Raw genomic sequence first — 20,941 nt, forward strand, 5'->3', positions numbered from 1 at the left:
GTATCAATAGATTTCCTCATCCTCCGGAGATAAGGATCCCTATTTCCTCCTGGAATTGTATACATTGTATCTATTGATTTCCTCTTCCTCTGGTGATAAGGATCCTTATTTCTCTTGGAATTGTATACATTGTATCTATAGATTTCCTCTTCCTCCGGTGATAAGGATCCTTATTTCTCCTGGAATTGTATACATTGTATCTATAGATTTCCTCCTCCTCCGGAGATAAGGATCCTTATTTTCTCTTGGAATTGTATACATTGTATCTATAGATTTCCTCTTATAAAGCGTTAAATGTTGGGATTTCTGCGGAGTTCAGACACAGACTACATTTCCCATCATGCCTCAGCTCTCCTCTCCCAGCATCCTCTGCAGACTCCACCCCTCTCCCAGATTCTGCAGCCCATCCATAGGGAAGCTGAGTGTATCCAGGTATGTGTGGCCCATCGCCTGCACTCTGTATGGGGGAGGGGAGGGGTTGTCCTATACAATGCTGCCCATTGTCTGCACTCTATACAGGGTGGGGGGGATGTGGCTATATATCTATATACTGTATACAATATACACTTTATATAGAAGAAATCTACCTTCCTATATTCCTCCCTGTATACCTCCCTATATATCTCTATATATTCCTCCCTGTATACCTCCCTATATATCTCTATATATTCCTCCCTGTATACCTCCCTATATATCTCCCTATATTCCTCCCTGTATACCTCCGTACACCCATCAGCCAGAACATTATGACCCCTGCAATATTCCTCCCTGTATACCTTTCTATATAACTCTATATATTCCTCCCTGTATATAAACCATACACCCATCAGCAACATTATGACCCCCCGGGAATAACCCCGGAATATTCTTCCTTGTATACCTACCTATATACCTCCCTGTATTCCTCCCCTGTATACCTCCCTATATTCCTCCCTGTATATCTCCCTGTATTCCTCCCCTGTATACCTCCCTATATACCTCCCTGTATATCTCCCTGTATACCTCCCTATATTCTTCCCTATATTCCCCCCCTGTATACCTCCCTATATTCTTCCCTATATTCCCCCCCTGTATACCTCCCTATATTCCTCCCCTGTATACCTCCCTGTATTCCTCCCCTGTATATCTCCCTGTATTCCTCCCCTGTATACCTCCCTGTATTCCTCCCCTGTATACCTCCTTGTATTCCTCCCCTGTATATCTCCCTGTATTCCTCCCCTGTATACCTACCTATATTCCTTCCCTGTATACCTCCCTGTATTCCTCCCCTGTATACCTCCTTGTATTCCTCCCCTGTATATCTCCCTGTATACCTCCCCTGTATACCTCCCTGTATTCCTCCCCTGTATACCTCCTTGTATTCCTCCCCTGTATACCTCCTTGTATTCCTCCCCTGTATACCTCCTTGTATTCCTTCCCTGTATATCTCCCTGTATTCCTCCCCTGTATATCTCCCTGTATTCCTCCCCTGTATATCTCCCTGTATACCTCCCCTGTATACCTCCCTGTATTCCTCCCCTGTATACCTCCTTGTATTCCTCCCCTGTATACCTCCCTGTATTCCTCCCCTGTATACCTCCCTGTATTCCTCCCCTGTATACCTCCTTGTATTCCTCCCCTGTATATCTCCCTGTATACCTCCCCTGTATACCTCCCTGTATTCCTCCCCTGTATACCTCCTTGTATTCCTCCCCTGTATATCTCCTTGTATTCCTCCCCTGTATATCTCCCTGTATTCCTCCCCTGTATACCTCCTTGTATTCCTCCCCTGTATACCTCCTTGTATTCCTCCCCTGTATATCTCCCTGTATTCCTCCCCTGTATACCTCCTTGTATTCCTCCCCTGTATATCTCCCTGTATTCCTCCCCTGTATACCTCCTTGTATTCCTCCCCTGTATACCTCCTTGTATTCCTCCCCTGTATACCTCCCTGTATTCCTCCCCTGTATACCTCCTTGTATTCCTCCCCTGTATATCTCCCTGTATTCCTCCCCTGTATACCTCCTTGTATTCCTCCCCTGTTCCTTGTATTCCTCCCCTGTATATCTCCCTGTATTCCTCCCCTGTATACCTCCTTGTATTCCTCCCCTGTATACCTCCTTGTATTCTCCCTGTATATCTCCCTGTATTCCACCCCTGTATACCTTCTTGTATTCCTCCCCTGTATATCTCCCTGTATTCCTCCCCTGTATACCTTCTTGTATTCCTCCCCTGTATATCTCCCTGTATTCCTCCCCTGTATACCTCCTTGTATTCCTCCCCTGTATACCTCCTTGTATTCCTCCCCTGTATATCTCCCTGTATTCCTCCCCTGTATACCTCCTTGTATTCCTCCCCTGTATACCTCCTTGTATTCCTCCCCTGTATATCTCCCTGTATTCCACCCTTGTATACCTACTTATATTCCTCCCCTGTATACCTCCCTGTATACCTCCTTGTATTCCTCCCCTGTATACCTACCTATATTCCTCCCCTGTATACCTCCCCTGTATACCTCCGTACACTGATCATCCAGAACATTATGACCTCCCCTCTAATATAAAGTAGGTCCCCCCTTTCCCCTGATCCATGGAGGTATCTGGTCCCCACCATACAAACCATCCCCCTCCTCCGCCGCCTTCTTCCCATAATGCATCCCGGGGCTGTCTCCTCCTCCCCCGCCCAGGTAAGTGACCCTCCCGGACCAGACCACCTTCTTCCATTGCTCCTTCCTCCAGTTCTAATCCTCACCTGCCCATTGTAGACACATTTGGGAGAGGACACGGGTCACCCTGACCGGTCTGCAGCAACACAGCCCCATACACAGCAATCTGCCATCACCAACAACTTCAGGGAAAACATGTTCACTCCCAGCCTCATATATCCCACACACTTCCACATCATGTTATCACTTCACCGGTCAGTGGGCTGATCTGTATATAACGTATATACTATTCTGTATACAGAGGAGATGGAATACACAGTATATTCCCCGATATGTGTCCTGTATATAGAGAGAGGGGTGGGGGGAAGGGACAGGGGGATAAAGAAAGGGGGAAGGGGGAAGGGAGAGGGGGATATAGAGAGGGGGAAGGGGGAAGGGAGAGGGGATAAAGAGAGGGGGAAGGGGGAAGGGAGAGGGGATAAAGAGAGGGGGAAGGGGGAAGGGAGAGGGGGATATAGAGAGGGGGAAGGGAGAGAAAGAGGGATGGGGGAAGGGAGAGAGTGAGAGGTATAAAGAGAAGGGGGAAGGGACAGGGGGGAGAGTGAGAGGGGTATAAGAGAGGGGGGAAGGGACGGGGGGGAGTGAGAGGGGTATAAAGAAAGGGCGGAAGGGAAAGGGGGGAGAGTGAGAGGGGTATAAAGAGAGGGGGGAAGGGACAGGGGGGGAGAGAGAGGGGTATAAAGAGAGGGGGGAAGGGACAGGGGGGAGAGTGAGAGGGGTATAAAGAGAGGGGGAAGGGACAGGGGAGAGAGTGAGAGGGGTATAAAGGAGGGGGAAGGGACAGGGGGAGACAGAGAGGGGTATAAAGAGAGGGGGGAAGTGACAGGGGAGACAGAGAGGGGTATAAAGAGAGGGGGGAAGGGACAGGGGGGAGAGTGAGAGGGGTATAAAGAGAGGGGGGAAGGGACAGGGGGGAGAGTGAGAGGGGTATAAAGAGAGGGGGGAAGGACAGGGGGGAGAGTGAGAGGGGTATAAAGAGAGGGGGGAAGGGACAGGGGAGAGTGTGAGGGGTATAAAGAGAGGGGGAAGGGACAGGGGGAGAGTGAGAGGGGTATAAAGACAGGGGGGAAGGGACAGGGGGGAGAGTGAGAGGGGTAAAAAGAGAGGGGGGAAGGGACAGGGGGAGAGTGAGAGGGGTATAAAGACAGGGGGGAAGGGACAGGGGGGAGAGTGAGAGGGGTAAAAAGAGAGGGGGGAAGGGACAGGGGAGAGAGAGAGGGGGAGAGTGAGAGGGGTATAAAGAGAGGGGGGAAGGGACAGGGGGAGAGAGAGAGGGGGAGAGTGAGAGGGGTATAAAGAAAGGGGGGAAGGGACAGGGGGGAGAGTGAGAGGGGTATAAAGAGAGAGGGAAGGGACAGGGGGAGAGTGAGAGGGGTATAAAGAGAGGGGGGAGGGACAGGGGGAGAGAGAGGGGGGTATAAAGAGAGGGGGAAGGGACAGGGGAGAGTGAGAGGGGTATAAAGAGAGGGGAAGGGACAGGGGGAGAGAGAGAGGGGTATAAAGAAAGGGGGGAAGGAACAGGGGGAGAGTGAGAGGGGTATAAAGAATGGGGGGAAGGGACAGGGGGAGAGTGAGAGGGGGGAAGGGACAGGGGGAGAAAGAGAGGGGGGAGAGTGAGAGGGGTATAAAGAGAGGGGGGAAGGGACATGGGGGGAGAGTGAGAGGGGTATAAAAAAGTGGGGAAGGGACATGGGGGAGAGTGAGAGGGGTATAAAGAGAGGGGAAGGGACAGGGGGAGAGAGAGAGGGGTATAAAGAAAGGGGGGAAGGAACAGGGGGAGAGTGAGAGGGGTATAAAGAATGGGGGGAAGGGACAGGGGGAGAGTGAGAGGGGGGAAGGGACAGGGGGAGAAAGAGAGGGGGGAGAGTGAGAGGGGTATAAAGAGAGGGGGGAAGGGACATGGGGGGAGAGTGAGAGGGGTATAAAAAAGGGGGGAAGGGACAGGGGGGAGAGTGAGAGGGGTATAAAGAGAGGGGGAAGGGACAGGGGGAGTGTGAGAGGGGTATAAAGAGAGGGGGAAGGGACAGGGGGAGAGAGAGAGGGGGGGAGTGAGAGGGGTATAAAGAAAGGGGGGAAGGGACAGGGGGGGAGTGAGAGGGGTATAAAGAGAGGGGAAAGGGACTGGGGGAGAGTGAGAGGGGTATAAAGAGAGAGGGTGAAGGGACAGGGGGAGAGTGAAAGGGGTATAAAGAAAGGGGAAGGGACAGGGGGGAGAGTGAGAGGGGTATAAAGAGAGGGGGAAGGGACAGGCGGGGAAGAGTGAGAGGGGTATAAAGAGAGGGGGGAAGGGACAGGCGGGTAAGAGTGAGAGGGGTATAAAGAAAGGGGGGAAGGGACAGGGGGGAGAGTGAGAGGGGCATAAAGAGAGGGGGGAAGGGACAGGGGGAGAGTGAGAGGGGTATAAAGAGAGGGGTAAGGGACAGGGGAGAGTGAGAGGGGTATAAAGAGAGGGGGAAGGGACAGGGGGAGAGTGAGAGGGGTATAAAGAAAGGGGGGAAGGGACAGGGGGGAGAGAGAGGGGGAGAGTGAGAGGGGTATAAAGAGAGGGGGAAGGGACAGGGGGGAGAGTAAGAGGGGTATAAAGAGAGGGGGGAAGGGGACAGGGGGAGAGAGAGAGGGGGGAGAGTGAGAGGGGTATAAAGAAAGGGGGAAGGGACAGGGGGGAGAGTGAGAGGGGTATAAAGAGAGGGGAAGGTACAGGGGTATAGTGAGAGGGGAATAAAGAGAGGGGAAAGGGACAGGGGGAGAGAGAGAGGGGGGAGAGTGAGAGGGGTATAAAGAGAGGGGGGAAGGGACGGGGGGAGAGTGAGAGGGGTATAAAGAAAGGGGGAAGGGACAGGGGGGAGAGTGAGAGGGGTATAAAGAGAGGGGGGAAGGGACAGGGGGAGAGTAATAGGGGTATAAAGAGAGGGGGGAAGGGACAGGGGGAGAGAGAGAAGGGGTGAGTGAGAGGGGTATAAAGAGAGGGGGGAAGGGACAGGGGGAGAGAGAGAGGGGTATAAAGAGAGGGGAAGGGACAGGGGGAGAGTGAGAGGGGTATAAAGAGAGGGGGAAGGACATGGGGAGAGAGAGAGGGGTATAAAGAGAGGGGGAAGGGACAGGGGAGAGTGAGAGGGGTATAAAGAGAAGAGGGAAGGGACGGGGGAGAGAGAGAGGGGGGAGAGTGAGAGGGGTATAAAGAAAGAGGGTAAGGGACAGGGGGGAGAGTGAGAGGGGTATAAAGAGAGAGGGAAGGGACAGGGGGAGAGTGAGAGAGGTATAAAGAGAGGGGGGAGGGACAGGGGGAGAGAGAGGGGGGTATAAAGAGAGGGGGAAGGGACAGGGGAGAGTGAGAGGGGTATAAAGAGAGGGGGAAGGGACAGGGGAGAGAGAGAGGGGTATAAAGAAAGGGGGGAAGGAACAGGGGGAGAGTGAGAGGGGTATAAAGAATGGGGGGAAGGGACAGGGGGAGAGAGAGAGGGGTATAAAGAGAGGGGGGAAGGGACAGGGGGAGAGTGAGAGGGGTATAAAGAGAGGGGGAAAGGGACAGGGGGAGAGTGAGAGGGGGGAAGGGACAGGGGGAGAAAGAGAGGGGGGAGAGTGAGAGGGGTATAAAGAGAGGGGGGAAGGGACATGGGGGGAGAGTGAGAGGGGTATAAAAAAGGGGGGAAGGGACAGGGGGGAGAGTGAGAGGGGTATAAAGAGAGGGGGAAGGGACAGGGGGAGTGTGAGAGGGGTATAAAGAGAGGGGGGAAGGGACAGGGGGAGAGAGAGAGGGGGGGAGTGAGAGGGGTATAAAGAAAGGGGGGAAGGGACAGGGGGGGAGTGAGAGGGGTATAAAGAGAGGGGAAAGGGACTGGGGGAGAGTGAGAGGGGTATAAAGAAAGGGGGAAGGGACAGGGGGCAGAGTGAGAGGGGTATAAAGAGAGGGGGAAGGGACAGGCGGGGAAGAGTGAGAGGGGTATAAAGAAAGGGGGGAAGGGACAGGGGGGGAGTGAGAGGGGTATAAAGAGAGGGGAAAGGGACTGGGGGAGAGTGAGAGGGGTATAAAGAAAGGGGGGAAGGGACAGGCGGGGAAGAGTGAGAGGTGTATAAAGAGAGGGGGGAAGGGACAGGCGGGGAAGAGTGAGAGGGGTATAAAGAAAGGGGGAAGGGACAGGGGGGAGAGTGAGAGGGGCATAAAGAGAGGGGGGAAGGGACAGGGGGAGAGTGAGAGGGGTATAAAGAGAGGGGGAAGGGACAGGGGGAGAGTGAGAGGGGTATAAAGAAAGGGGGGAAGGGACAGGGGGGAGAGAGAGGGGGAGAGTGAGAGGGGTATAAGAGAGGGGGGAAGGGACAGGGGGGAGAGTAAGAGGGGTATAAAGAGAGGGGGGAAGGGGACAGGGGGAGAGAGAGAGGGGGGAGAGTGAGAGGGGTATAAAGAAAGGGGGGAAGGGACAGGGGGGAGAGTGAGAGGGGTATAAAGAGAGGGGGAAGGTACAGGGGTATAGTGAGAGGGGAATAAAGAGAGGGGGAAAGGGACAGGGGGAGAGAGAGAGGGGGGAGAGTGAGAGGGGTATAAAGAGAGGGGGGAAGGGACGGGGGGAGAGTGAGAGGGGTATAAAGAAAGGGGGGAAGGGACAGGGGGGAGAGTGAGAGGGGTATAAAGAGAGGGGGGAAGGGACAGGGGGAGAGTAATAGGGGTATAAAGAGAGGGGGGAAGGGACAGGGGGAGAGAGAGAAGGGGTGAGTGAGAGGGGTATAAAGAGAGGGGGGAAGGGACAGGGGGAGAGAGAGAGGGGTATAAAGAGAGGGGGAAGGGACAGGGGGAGAGTGAGAGGGGTATAAAGAGAGGGGGAAGGACATGGGGAGAGAGAGAGGGGTATAAAGAGAGGGGGGAAGGGACAGGGGGAGAGTGAGAGGGGTATAAAGAGACGAGGGAAGGTACGGGGGAGAGAGAGAGGGGGGAGAGTGAGAGGGGTATAAAGAAAGAGGGGAAGGGACAGGGGGGAGAGTGAGAGGGGTATAAAGAGAGAGGGAAGGGACAGGGGGAGAGTGAGAGAGGTATAAAGAGAGGGGGGAGGGACAGGGGGAGAGAGAGGGGGGTATAAAGAGAGGGGGAAGGGACAGGGGAGAGTGAGAGGGGTATAAAGAGAGGGGGAAGGGACAGGGGGAGAGAGAGAGGGGTATAAAGAAAGGGGGGAAGGAACAGGGGGAGAGTGAGAGGGGTATAAAGAATGGGGGGAAGGGACAGGGGGAGAGAGAGAGGGGTATAAAGAGAGGGGGGAAGGGACAGGGGGAGAGTGAGAGGGGTATAAAGAGAGGGGGAAAGGGACAGGGGGAGAGTGAGAGGGGGGAAGGGACAGGGGGAGAAAGAGAGGGGGGAGAGTGAGAGGGGTATAAAGAGAGGGGGGAAGGGACATGGGGGGAGAGTGAGAGGGGTATAAAAAAGGGGGGAAGGGACAGGGGGGAGAGTGAGAGGGGTATAAAGAGAGGGGGAAGGGACAGGGGGAGTGTGAGAGGGGTATAAAGAGAGGGGGGAAGGGACAGGGGGAGAGAGAGAGGGGGGGAGTGAGAGGGGTATAAAGAGAGGGGGGAAGGGACAGGCGGGGAAGAGTGAGAGGGGTATAAAGAGAGGGGGGAAGGGACAGGCGGGGAAGAGTGAGAGGGGTATAAAGAAAGGGGGGAAGGGACAGGGGGGAGAGTGAGAGGGGCATAAAGAGAGGGGGGAAGGGACAGGGGGAGAGTGAGAGGGGTATAAAGAGAGGGGGAAGGGACAGGGGGAGAGTGAGAGGGGTATAAAGAAAGGGGGGAAGGGACAGGGGGGAGAGAGAGGGGGAGAGTGAGAGGGGTATAAAGAGAGGGGGGAAGGGACAGGGGGGAGAGTAAGAGGGGTATAAAGAGAGGGGGGAAGGGGACAGGGGGAGAGAGAGAGGGGGGAGAGTGAGAGGGGTATAAAGAGATGGGGGAAGGGACGGGGGGAGAGTGAGAGGGGTATAAAGAAAGGGGGGAAGGGACAGGGGGGAGAGTGAGAGAGGTATAAAGAGAGGGGGGAAGGGACAGGGGGAGAGTAATAGGGGTATAAAGAGAGGGGGGAAGGGACAGGGGGAGAGAGAGAAGGGGTGAGTGAGAGGGGTATAAAGAGAGGGGGGAAGGGACAGGGGGAGAGAGAGAGGGGTATAAAGAGAGGGGGAAGGGACAGGGGGAGAGTGAGAGGGGTATAAAGAGAGGGGGAAGGACATGGGGAGAGAGAGAGGGGTATAAAGAGAGGGGGGAAGGGACAGGGGGAGAGTGAGAGGGGTATAAAGAGAGGGGGGAAGGGACGGGGGAGAGAGAGAGGGGGGAGAGTGAGAGGGGTATAAAGAAAGAGGGGAAGGGACAGGGGGGAGAGTGAGAGGGGTATAAAGAGCTGGGGGAAGGAACAGGGGGAGAGAGATAGGGGTATAAAGAGAGGGGGAAGGGACAGGGTGAGAGTGAGAGGGGTATAAAGAAAGGGGGGAAGGGACAGGGGGGAGAGTGAGAGGGGTATAAACAGAGGGGGAAGGGACAGGGGGAGAGTGAGAGGGGTATGAAGAGAGGGGGGAGGGACAGGGGGAGAGTGAGAGGGGTATAAAGAGAGGGGGAAGGGACAGGGGGAGAGAGAGAGAGAGGGGGGAGAGTGAGAGGGGTATAAAGAGAGGGGGGAAGGGACAGGGGGAGAGAGAGAGGGGGGAGAGTGAGAGGGGTATAAAGAAAGGGGGGAAGGGACAGGGGGGAGAGTGAGAGGGGTATAAAGAGAGGGGGAAGTGACAGGGGGAGGGTGAGAGGGGTTTAAAGAGAGGGGGGAAGGGACAGGGGGAGAGAGAGAGGGGTATAAAGAGAGGGGGAAGGGACAGGGGGAGAGAGAGGGGGATATAAAGAGAGGGGGGAAGGGACAGGGGGAGAGAGAGAGGGGGGAGAGTGAGAGGGGTATAAAGAGAGGGGGAAGGGACAGAGGGAGAGTGAGAGGGGTATAAAGAGAGGGGGGAAGGGACAGGGGGAGAGTGAGAGGGGTATAAAGAGAGGGGGGGAAGGGACAGGGGGAGAGTGAGAGGGGTATAAAGAGAGGGGGGAAGGGACAGGGGGGAGAGTGAGAGGGGTATAAAGAGAGGGGGGAAGGGACGGGGGAGTGAGAGGGGTATAAAGAGAGGGGGGAAGGGACGGGGGGGAGTGAGAGGGGTATAAAGAGAGGGGGAAGTGACAGGGGGAGAGTGAGAGGGGTATAAAGAGAGGGGGGAAGGGACAGGGGGAGAGAGAGAGGGGTATAAAGAGAGGGGGAAGGGACAGGGGGAGAGTGAGAGGGATATAAAGAGAGGGGGGAAGGGACAGGGGGAGAGAGAGAGGGGGGAGAGTGAGAGGGGTATAAAGAGAGGGATGAAGGGACGGGGGAGAGTGAGAGGGGTATAAAGAGAGGGAGGAAGGGACAGGGGGAGAGTGAGAGGGGTATAAAGAGAGGGGGGGAAGGGACAGGGGGAGAGTGAGAGGGGTATAAAGAGAGGGGGGAAGTGACAGGGGGAGAGTGAGAGGGGTATAAAGAGAGGGGGGAAGGGACAGGGGGAGAGTGAGAGGGGTATAAAGAGAGGGGGGAAGTGACAGGGGGAGAGTGAGAGGGGTATAAAGAGAGGGGGGAAGGGACAGGGGGAGAGAGAGAGGGGTATAAAGAGAGGGAGAAGGGACAGAGGGAGAGTGAGAGGGGTATAAAGAGAGGGAGGAAGGGACAGGGGGAGAGTGAGAGGGGTATAAAGAGAGGGGGGAAGTGACAGGGGGAGAGTGAGAGGGGTATAAAGAGAGGGGGGAAGGGACAGGGGGAGAGTGAGAGGGGTATAAAGAGAGGGGGAAGGGACAGGGGGAGAGTGAGAGGGGTATAAAGAAAGGGGGGAAGGGACAGGGGGGGAGTGAGAGGGGTTTAATGAGAGGGGGGAAGGGACAGGGGGGAGGGTGAGAGGGGTATAAAGAGAGGGGGGAAGGGGGCAGGGGGAGAGAGAGAGGGGGGAGAGTGAGAGGGGTATAAAGAAAGGGGGGAATGAACAGGGGGGAGAGTGAGAGGGGTATAAAGAGAGGGGGAAGGGACAGGGGGACAGAGAGAGGGGGGAGAGTGAGAGGGGTATAAAGAGAGGGGGGAAGGGACAGGGGGGGAGAGTGAGAGGGGTATAAAGAAAGGGGAGAAGGGACAGGGGGGAGAGTGAAAGGGGTATAAAGAGAGGGAGGAAGGGACAGGGGGGAGAGTAATAGGGGTATAAAGAGAGGGGGGAAGGGACAGGGGGAGAGAGAGAGGGGGAGAGTGAAAGGGGTATAAAGAAAGGGGGGAAGGGACAGGGGGGAGAGTGAGAGGGGTATAAAGAGAGGGGGAAGGGACAGGGGGAGAGTGAGAGGGGTATAAAGAGAGGGGGAAGGGACAGGGGGAGAGTGAGAGGGGTATAAAGAGAGGGGGGAAGGGACAGGGGGAGAGTGAGAGGGGTATAAAGAAAGGGGGGAAGGAACAGGGGGGAGAGTGAGAGGGGTATAAAGAAAGGGGGGAAGGGACAGGGGGAGAGTGAGAGGGGTATAAAGAGAGGGGGAACGGACAGGGGGAGAGTGAGAGGGGTATAAAGAGAGGGGGAAGGGACAGGGGGAGAGAGAGGGGTATAAAGAGAGGGGGGAAGGGACAGGGGGAGAGTGAGAGGGGTATAAAGAGAGGGGGGAAGGGACGCGGGAGAGAGAGTGGGGGGAGAGTGAGAGGGGTATAAAGAAAGAGGGGAAGGGACAGGGGGGAGAGTGAGAGGGGTATAAAGAGCTGGGTGAAGGGACAGGGAGAGACAGAGAGGGGTATAAAAAGAGGGGGAAGGGACAGGGGGAGAGTGAGAGGGGTATAAAAAAAGGGGGGAAGGGACAGGGGGGAGAGTGAGAGGGGTATAAAGAAAGAAGGGAAGGGACAGGGGGGAGAGTGAGAGGGGTATAAAGAAAGAAGGGAAGGGACAGGGGGGAGAGTGAGAGGGGTATAAAGAAAGAAGGGAAGGGACAGGGGGGAGAGTGAGAGGGGTATAAAGAGCTGGGTGAAGGGACAGGGGGAGACAGAGAGGGGTATAAAGAGAGGGGGAAGGGACAGGGGGAGAGTGAGAGGGGTATAAAAAAGGGGGGAAGGGACAGGGGGGAGAGTGAGAGGGGTATAAAGAGAGGGGGGAAGGGACGGGGGAGAGAGAGAGGGGGGAGAGTGAGAGGGGTATAAAGAAAGAAGGGAAGGGACAGGGGGGAGTGTGAGAGGGGTATAAAGAGCTGGGTGAAGGTACAGTAGGGGGAGAGAGAGAGGGGTATAAAGAGAGGGGGAAGGGACAGGGGGCGAGTGAGAGGGGTATAAAGAAAGGGGGGAAGGGACAGGGGGGAGAGTGAGAGGTATAAATAGAGGGGGAAGGGACAGGGGGAGAGTGAGCGGGGTATGAAGAGAGGGGGAAGGGACAGGGGGAGAGTGAGAGGGGTATAAAGAAAGGGGGGGAGGGGACAGGGGGGAGAGTGAGAGGGGTATAAATAAAGGGGGAAGGGACAGGGGGAGAGTGAGAGAGGTATAAAGAGAGGGGGGAAGGGACAGGGGGGAGAGTGAGAGGGGTATAAAGAGAGGGGGAGGGACAGGGGGAGAGAGAGAGGGGTATAAAGAAAGGGGGGAATGAACAGGGGGGAGAGTGAGAGGGGTATAAAGAGAGGGGGGAAGGGGACAGGGGGACAGAGAGAGGGGGGAGAGTGAGAGGGGTATAAAGAGAGGGGGGAAGGGACAGGGGGGGAGAGTGAGAGGGGTATAAAGAAAGGGGAGAAGGGACAGGGGGGAGAGTGAAAGGGGTATAAAGAGAGGGAGGAAGGGACAGGGGGAGAGAGAGAGGGGGAGAGTGAGAGGGGTATAAAGAAAGGGGGGAAGGGACAGGGGGGAGAGTTAGAGGGGTATAAAGAGAGGGGGAAGGGACAGGGGGAGAGTGAGAGGGGTATAAAGAGAGGGGGAAGGGACAGGGGGAGAGTGAGAGGGGTATAAAGAGAGGGGGGAAGGGACAGGGGGAGAGTGAGAGGGGTATAAAGAGAGGGGGGAAGGGACAGGGGGAGAGTGAGAGGGGTATAAAGAAAGGGGGGAAGGAACAGGGGGGAGAGTGAGAGGGGTATAAAGAGAGGGGGGAAGGGACAGGGGGGGAGAGTGAGAGGGGTATAAAGAAAGGGGGGAAGGGACAGGGGGAGAGTGAGAGGGGTATAAAGAGAGGGGGAACGGACAGGGGGAGAGTGAGAGGGGTATAAAGAGAGGGGGAAGGGACAGGGGGAGAGAGAGGGGTATAAAGAGAGGGGGGAAGGGACAGGGGGAGAGTGAGAGGGGTATAAAGAGAGGGGGGAAGGGACGCGGGAGAGAGAGTGGGGGGAGAGTGAGAGGGGTATAAAGAAAGAGGGGAAGGGACAGGGGGGAGAGTGAGAGGGGTATAAAAAAAGGGGGGAAGGGACAGGGGGGAGAGTGAGAGGGGTATAAAGAAAGAAGGGAAGGGACAGGGGGGAGAGTGAGAGGGGTATAAAGAAAGAAGGGAAGGGACAGGGGGGAGAGTGAGAGGGGTATAAAGAGCTGGGTGAAGGGACAGGGGGAGACAGAGAGGGGTATAAAGAGAGGGGGAAGGGACAGGGGGAGAGTGAGAGGGGTATAAAAAAGGGGGGAAGGGACAGGGGGGAGAGTGAGAGGGGTATAAAGAGAGGGGGGAAGGGACGGGGGAGAGAGAGAGGGGGGAGAGTGAGAGGGGTATAAAGAAAGAAGGGAAGGGACAGGGGGGAGAGTGAGAGGGGTATAAAGAGCTGGGTGAAGGTACAGTAGGGGGAGAGAGAGAGGGGTATAAAGAGAGGGGGAAGGGACAGGGGGCGAGTGAGAGGGGTATAAAGAAAGGGGGGAAGGGACAGGGGGGAGAGTGAGAGGTATAAATAGAGGGGGAAGGGACAGGGGGAGAGTGAGCGGGGTATGAAGAGAGGGGGAAGGGACAGGGGGAGAGTGAGAGGGGTATAAAGAAAGGGGGGGAGGGGACAGGGGGGAGAGTGAGAGGGGTATAAATAAAGGGGGAAGGGACAGGGGGAGAGTGAGAGAGGTATAAAGAGAGGGGGGAAGGGACAGGGGGGAGAGTGAGAGGGGTATAAAGAGAGGGGGAGGGACAGGGGGAGAGAGAGAGGGGTATAAAGAAAGGGGGGAATGAACAGGGGGGAGAGTGAGAGGGGTATAAAGAGAGGGGGGAAGGGGACAGGGGGACAGAGAGAGGGGGGAGAGTGAGAGGGGTATAAAGAGAGGGGGGAAGGGACAGGGGGGGAGAGTGAGAGGGGTATAAAGAAAGGGGAGAAGGGACAGGGGGGAGAGTGAAAGGGGTATAAAGAGAGGGAGGAAGGGACAGGGGGAGAGAGAGAGGGGGAGAGTGAGAGGGGTATAAAGAAAGGGGGGAAGGGACAGGGGGGAGAGTTAGAGGGGTATAAAGAGAGGGGGAAGGGACAGGGGGAGAGTGAGAGGGGTATAAAGAGAGGGGGAAGGGACAGGGGGAGAGTGAGAGGGGTATAAAGGGAGGGGGGAAGGGACAGGGGGAGAGTGAGAGGGGTATAAAGAGAGGGGGGAAGGGACAGGGGGAGAGTGAGAGGGGTATAAAGAAAGGGGGGAAGGAACAGGGGGGAGAGTGAGAGGGGTATAAAGAAAGGGGGGAAGGGACAGGGGGAGAGTGAGAGGGGTATAAAGAGAGGGGGAACGGACAGGGGGAGAGTGAGAGGGGTATAAAGAGAGGGGGAAGGGACAGGGGGAGAGAGAGGGGTATAAAGAGAGGGGGGAAGGGACAGGGGGAGAGTGAGAGGGGTATAAAGAGAGGGGGGAAGGGACGCGGGAGAGAGAGTGGGGGGAGAGTGAGAGGGGTATAAAGAAAGAGGGGAAGGGACAGGGGGGAGAGTGAGAGGGGTATAAAGAGAGGTGGGAAGGGACGTGGGAGAGAGAGAGGGGGGAGAGTGAGAGGGGTATAAAGAAAGAAGGGAAGGGACAGGGGGGAGAGTGAGAGGGGTATAAAGAAAGAAGGGAAGGGACAGGGGGGAGAGTGAGAGGGGTATAAAGAGCTGGGTGAAGGGACAGTAGGGGGAGAGAGAGAGGGGTATAAAGAGAGGGGGAAGGGACAGGGGGCGAGTGAGAGGGGTATAAAGAAAGGGGGGAAGGGACAGGGGGGAGAGTGAGAGGTATAAATAGAGGGGGAAGGGACAGGGGGAGAGTGAGAGGGGTATAAAGGGAGGGGGGAAGGGACAGGGGGAGAGTGAGAGGGGTATAGAGAAAGTGGGTAGGGGACAGGAGGGAGAGTGAGAGGGGTATAAAGAGAGGGGGAGGGACAGGGGGAGAGTGAGAGGGGTATAAAGAGAGGGGGAAGGGACAGGGGGAGAGTGAGAGGGGTATAAATAGAGGGGGAAGGGACAGGGGGAGAGTGAGAGGGGTATAAAGAGAGGGGGGAAGGGACAGGGGGGAGAGTGAGAGGGGTATAAAGGGAGGGGGGAAGGGACAGGGGGAGAGTGAGAGGGGTATAGAGAAAGTGGGTAGGGGACAGGGGGGAGAGTGAGAGGGGTATAAAGAGAGGGGGAAGGGACAGGGGGAGAGTGAGAGGGGTATAAAGAAAGGGGGGACGGGACAGGGGAAGAGTGAGAGGGGTATAAAGAGAGGGGGAAGGGACAGGGGGAGAGTGAGAGGGGTATAAATAGAGGGGGAAGGGACAGGGGGAGAGTGAGAGGGGTATAAAGAGAGGGGGAAGGGACAGGGGGAGAGTGAGAGGGGTATAAAGAAAGGGGGGAGGGGACAGGGGGGAGAGTGAGAGGGGTATAAATAGAGGGGGAAGGGACAGGGGGAGAGTGAGAGGGGTATAAATGGAGGGGGGAAGGGACAGGGGGGAGAGTGAGAGGGGTATAGAGAAAGTGGGTAGGGGACAGGGGGGAGAGTGAGAGGGGTATAAATAAAGGGGGAAGGGACAGGGGGAGAGTGAGAGAGGTATAAAGAGAGGGGGGAAGGGACAGGGGGGAGAGTGAGAGGGGTATAAAGGGAGGGGGGAAGGGACAGGGGGAGAGTGAGAGGGGTATAGAGAAAGTGGGTAGGGGACAGGGGGGAGAGTGAGAGGGGTATAAAGAGAGGGGGAGGGACAGGGGGAGAGTGAGAGGTATAAAGAGAGGGGGGAGGGACAGGGGGAGAGTGAGAGGGGTATAAAGAGAGGGGGAAGGGACAGGGGGAGAGTGAGAGGGGTATAAAGAAAGGGGGGACGGGACAGGGGAAGAGTGAGAGGGGTATAAAGAGAGGGGGAAGGGACAGGGGGAGAGTGAGAGGGGTATAAATAGAGGGGGAAGGGACAGGGGGAGAGTGAGAGGGGTATAAAGAGAGGGGGAAGGGACAGGGGGAGAGTGAGAGGGGTATAAAGAAAGGGGGGAGGGGACAGGGGGGAGAGTGAGAGGGGTATAAATAGAGGGGGAAGGGACAGGGGGAGAGTGAGAGGGGTATAAAGGGAGGGGGGAAGGGACAGGGGGAGAGTGAGAGGGGTATAAAGAGAGGGGGAAGGGACAGGGCCAGAGTGAGAGGGGTATAAAGAGAGGGGGGAGGGACAGGGGGAGAGTGAGAGGGGTATAAATAGAGGGGGAAGGGACAGGGGGAGAGTGAGAGGGGTATAAAGGGAGGGGGGAAGGGACAGGGGGAGAGTGAGAGGGGTATAAAGAGAGGGGGAAGGGACAGGGGCAGAGTGAGAGGGGTATAAAGAGAGGGGGGAGGGACAGGGGGAGAGTGAGAGGGGTATAAAGAGAGGGGGGAAGGGACAGGGGGGAGAGTGAGAGGGGTATAAAGGGAGGGGGGAAGGGACAGGGGGAGAGTGAGAGGGGTATAAAGAGAGGGGGAAGGGACAGGGGCAGAGTGAGAGGGGTATAAATAGAGGGGGAAGGGACAGGGGCAGAGTGATAGTGAATGCAGATATTGTAGATTCTCCTCCTGCTGGCTCTAATTCTTGTTTTCTCTGGAAGGGCGATGCCGCTATATAATCACACATGTGCGATCCGGGACGCTGTGAGACGGGAACAACCAATCCCTGGTGAGTATACAGCGGGTCCAATATTATACCTGAGGAGAGGCAGATACCCCAATGTGACCCCAATCCTAATATACAGAGAGTTTGGGGTCCTGTCACATGATGAATGGGATGATGAGTCTTGGGGTACAATGAAACGCGTTGGTTCTCCAGGGAGGAGGAGGAGTCAGGCTTAGAATCGGCGGCCTCAATTACCCTAATGACAGTTCCCATTCCGTTTCTATAAAAGGCTCCATGCATGGTGACGGTGATGTTCCTTAGTCTGGCTCTCCCGTAGGGATTGTGTTGTGCGCAATTTGGTTTGTACCATTTATAATGTTCTTGTTTTGTATTATCATATTAAATTATTTTGTAAATATGTTTTATTTATTTTTATTGTATATAAGTTGTTTTTTTGTAAGATTTTTCAGTAAACAAAATTAACCCCTCATAATGGGCACAGGAGGTGTACAGACCCGGGAACTCAGCACAGGGATGGTGGGAACCTCTCATAATGGGCACAGCGGGTGTACAGACCCGGGAACTCAGCACAGGGATGGTGAGAACCCCTCATAATGGGCACAGCGGGTGTACAGACCCGGGAACTCAGCACAGGGATGGTGGGAACCCCTCATAATGGGCACAGCGGGTGTACAGACCGGGGAACTCAGCACAGGGATGGTGGGAACCCCTCATAATGGGCACAGCGGGTGTACAGACCCAGGAACTCAGCACAGGGATGGTGGGAACCCCTCATAACGGGCACAGCGGGTGTACAGACCCGGGAACTCAGCACAGGGATGGTGAGAACCCCTCATAATGGGCACAGCAGGTGTACAGACCCGGGAACTCAGCACAGGGATGGTGAGAACCCCTCATAATGGGCACAGCGGGTGTACAGACCCGGGAACTCAGCACAGGGATGGTGGGAACCCCTCATAATGGGCACAGCGGGTGTACAGACCCAGGAACTCAGCACAGGGATGGTGAGAACCCCTCATAATGGGCACAGCGGGTGTACAGACCCGGGAACTCAGCACAGGGATGGTGGGAACCCCTCATAATGGGCACAGCGGGTGTACAGACCCAGGAACTCAGCACAGGGATGGTGAGAACCCCTCATAATGGGCACAGCGGGTGTACAGACCCAGGAACTCAGCACAGGGATGGTGGGAACCCCTCATAATGGGCACAGCGGGTGTACAGACCCGGGAACTCAGCACAGGGATGGTGAGAACCCCTCATAATGGGCACAGCGGGTGTACAGACCCGGGAACTCAGCACAGGGATGGTGAGAACCTCTCATAATGGGCACAGCGGGTGTACAGACCCGGGAACTCAGCACAGGGATGGTGAGAACCTCTCATAATGGGCACAGCAGGTGTACAGACCCGGGAACTCAGCACAGGGATGGTGGGAACTACTCATAATGGGCACAGCGGGTGTACAGACCCGGGAACTCAGCACAGGGATGGTGAGAACCCCTCATAATGGGCACAGCGGGTGTACAGACCCGGGAACTCAGCACAGGGATGGTGGGAGTCCCTCATAATGGGCACAGCGGGTGTACAGACCCGGGAACTCAGCACAGGGATGGTGAGAACCCCTCATAATGGGCACAGCGGGTGTACAGACCCGAGAACTCAGCACAGGGATGGTGAGAACCCCTCATAATGGGCACAGCGGGTGTACAGACCCGGGAACTCAGCACAGGGATGGTGGGAACCCCTCATAATGGGCACAGCGGGTGTACAGACCTGGGAACTCAGCACAGGGATGGTGGGAACCCCTCATAATGGGCACAGCGGGTGTACAGACCCAGGAACTCAGCACAGGGATGGTGGGAACCCCTCATAATGGGCACAGCGGGTGTACAGACCCGGGAACTCAGCACAGGGATGGTGAGAACCCCTCATAATGGGCACAGCGGGTGTACAGACCCAGGAACTCAGCACAGGGATGGTGAGAACTCCTCATAATGGGCACAGCGGGTGTACAGACCCAGGAACTTAGCACAGGGATGGTGAGAACCCCTCATAATGGGCACAGCGGGTGTACAGACCCGGGAACTCAGCACAGGGATGGTGGGAACCCCTCATAATGGGCACAGCGGGTGTACAGACCCGGGAATTCAGCACAGGGATGGTGGGAACCCCTCATAATGGGCACAGCGGGTGTACAGACCTGGGAACTCAGCACAGGGATGGTGGGAACCCCTCATAATGGGCACAGCGGGTGTACAGACCCGGGAATTCAGCACAGGGATGGTGGGAACCCCTCATAATGGGCACAGCGTGTGTACAGACCCAGGAACTCAGCACAGGGATGGTGGGAACCCCTCATAATGGGCACAGCGGGTGTACAGACCCGGGAATTCAGCACAGGGATGGTGGGAACCCCTCATAATGGGCACAGCGGGTGTACAGACCCGGGAATTCAGCACAGGGATGGTGGGAACCCCTCATAATGGGCACAGCGGGTGTACAGACCCGGGAACTCAGCACAGGGATGGTGGGAACCCCTCATAATGGGCACAGCGGGTGTACAGACCCGGGAATTCAGCACAGGGATGGTGGGAACCCCTCATAATGGGCACAGCGGGTGTACAGACCCGGGAACTCAGCACAGGGATGGTGGGAACCCCTCATAATGGGCACAGCGGGTGTACAGACCCGGGAATTCAGCACAGGGATGGTGGGAACCCCTCATAATGGGCACAGCGGGTGTACAGAGCTCCCCAGAGATCTAGGACATTTTTAGGGGTGTTGGGGGATTTTATCAAGCATTTTCCATTTACTGTGATATCAGTTCAGGGTGATTAAGCTATGTGAACTCTAACGGTGTATTTCCCTGCAGGGTGTGGTTGAGCGGGTTGGATGGCGGTGATGGGTTCGTCTTTCCAGCATTGGCGGATTATCCTGCACCATCCCCGAAACTGAGAAGAAGCTCCACATTCAAGCAGACTGTGACATGACACAGAAGGAGGGGCCAGACCTGGATCACATGACACAGGAGGAGGGGCCGGACCTGGATTACATGCCACAGGAGGAGGGGCCAGACCTGGATCACATGACACAGGAGGAGGAACCAGACCTGGATCACATGCCACAGGAGGAGGGGCCAGATCTGGATCACATGACACAGGAGGAGGGGCCAGATCTGGATCACATGACACAGGAGGAGGGGCCAGACCTGGATCACATGACACAGGAGGAGGGGCCAGATCTTGATCACATGACACAGGAGGAGGGGCCAGACCTGGATCACATGACACAGGAGGAGGGGCCAGACCTGGATCACATGACACAGGAGGAGGGGAAAGACCTGGATCACATGACACAGGAGGAGGGGCCAGACCTGGATCACATGGCACAGAAGGAGGGACTGGACCTGGAGCTGTCAGTGGATTCCCTCATTGGTGAGTGCTCTTTTCCTGTACACATCTATTCTGTACGAAGACTCCTTCATTTCTCCATCCTTCTGGAATACATGTGTATCTTCTTCTGGGAGGAGGGGGGTAATGAAACATGACCCCCCCCAAACAGGAATCCTAACTAGAGATGGGCCAAACACCCACCAGTTCAGTTCGCACCAGAACAGCCCACCATCACAAAAAGTTTGGACTGGGACAGCGAACCCTATTGAACTCTATGGGACCCGAACTTGAAAAATCAAAAGTGCCCAATTTGAAGGCTTATATGCAAATTATTGGCCATAAAAAAGGGGTGTGGGGGTCCGGGTACTGCCCTGGGGGACTTGTTCCAATGCAAACCTTTTTTTAAAAACAATCTTTTTTTATAGGAGCAGTGATTTTAATAATGCCTAAAATGAAACACTAAAAAATGAAAAATTGCTTTCAATATAGTGCCTGGGGGGCCCCCTTAGTCTGCCTGTAAAGTGACACATCTGTACCATGTATAGAACCTGCTGCAGCAAAACTGACATTTCTAAAAAGAATTCTTTCAAATGTGCTTCTGGGGGGGTTGGGTGTCGATGCGTGGTTGGGGGGCAAGGTCCTCTTTCCAACAACCCTGGCCGGTGGTTGTGGGGGGTCTGCGGGCAGGGGCCTTATCGGAATCTGGAAGCTCCCTTTAACAAGGGGCCCACCAAATCCCAGCCCACCTATGTGAATGAGTATGGGGTACATAGTGCCCCTACCTATTCACCAACAAAAGCTAAAAAAAAAAAAAAGAAAAACACAGGCACAGTTGTTGACAATTCCTTTATTAAAAAT

The 20,941-nt window shown here is 55.7% G+C and overlaps 1 long non-coding RNA gene across 1 annotated transcript; it reads left to right on the forward strand.

Moving 5' to 3' along the window:
• Positions 1-342: 342 nt before the first annotated feature.
• LOC141122103 (uncharacterized) lies at positions 343-20,159 on the forward strand. Its single transcript, XR_012240619.1, has 3 exons — positions 343-432; positions 16,664-16,731; positions 19,564-20,159. It is a non-coding gene; the product is annotated as an uncharacterized lncRNA (long non-coding RNA).
• Positions 20,160-20,941: the final 782 nt, after the last annotated feature.

This window comes from Aquarana catesbeiana, unplaced genomic scaffold (genome assembly GCF_042186555.1).
Source record: "Aquarana catesbeiana isolate 2022-GZ unplaced genomic scaffold, ASM4218655v1 unanchor243, whole genome shotgun sequence".
Lineage (NCBI taxonomy): Eukaryota > Metazoa > Chordata > Amphibia > Anura > Ranidae > Aquarana > Aquarana catesbeiana.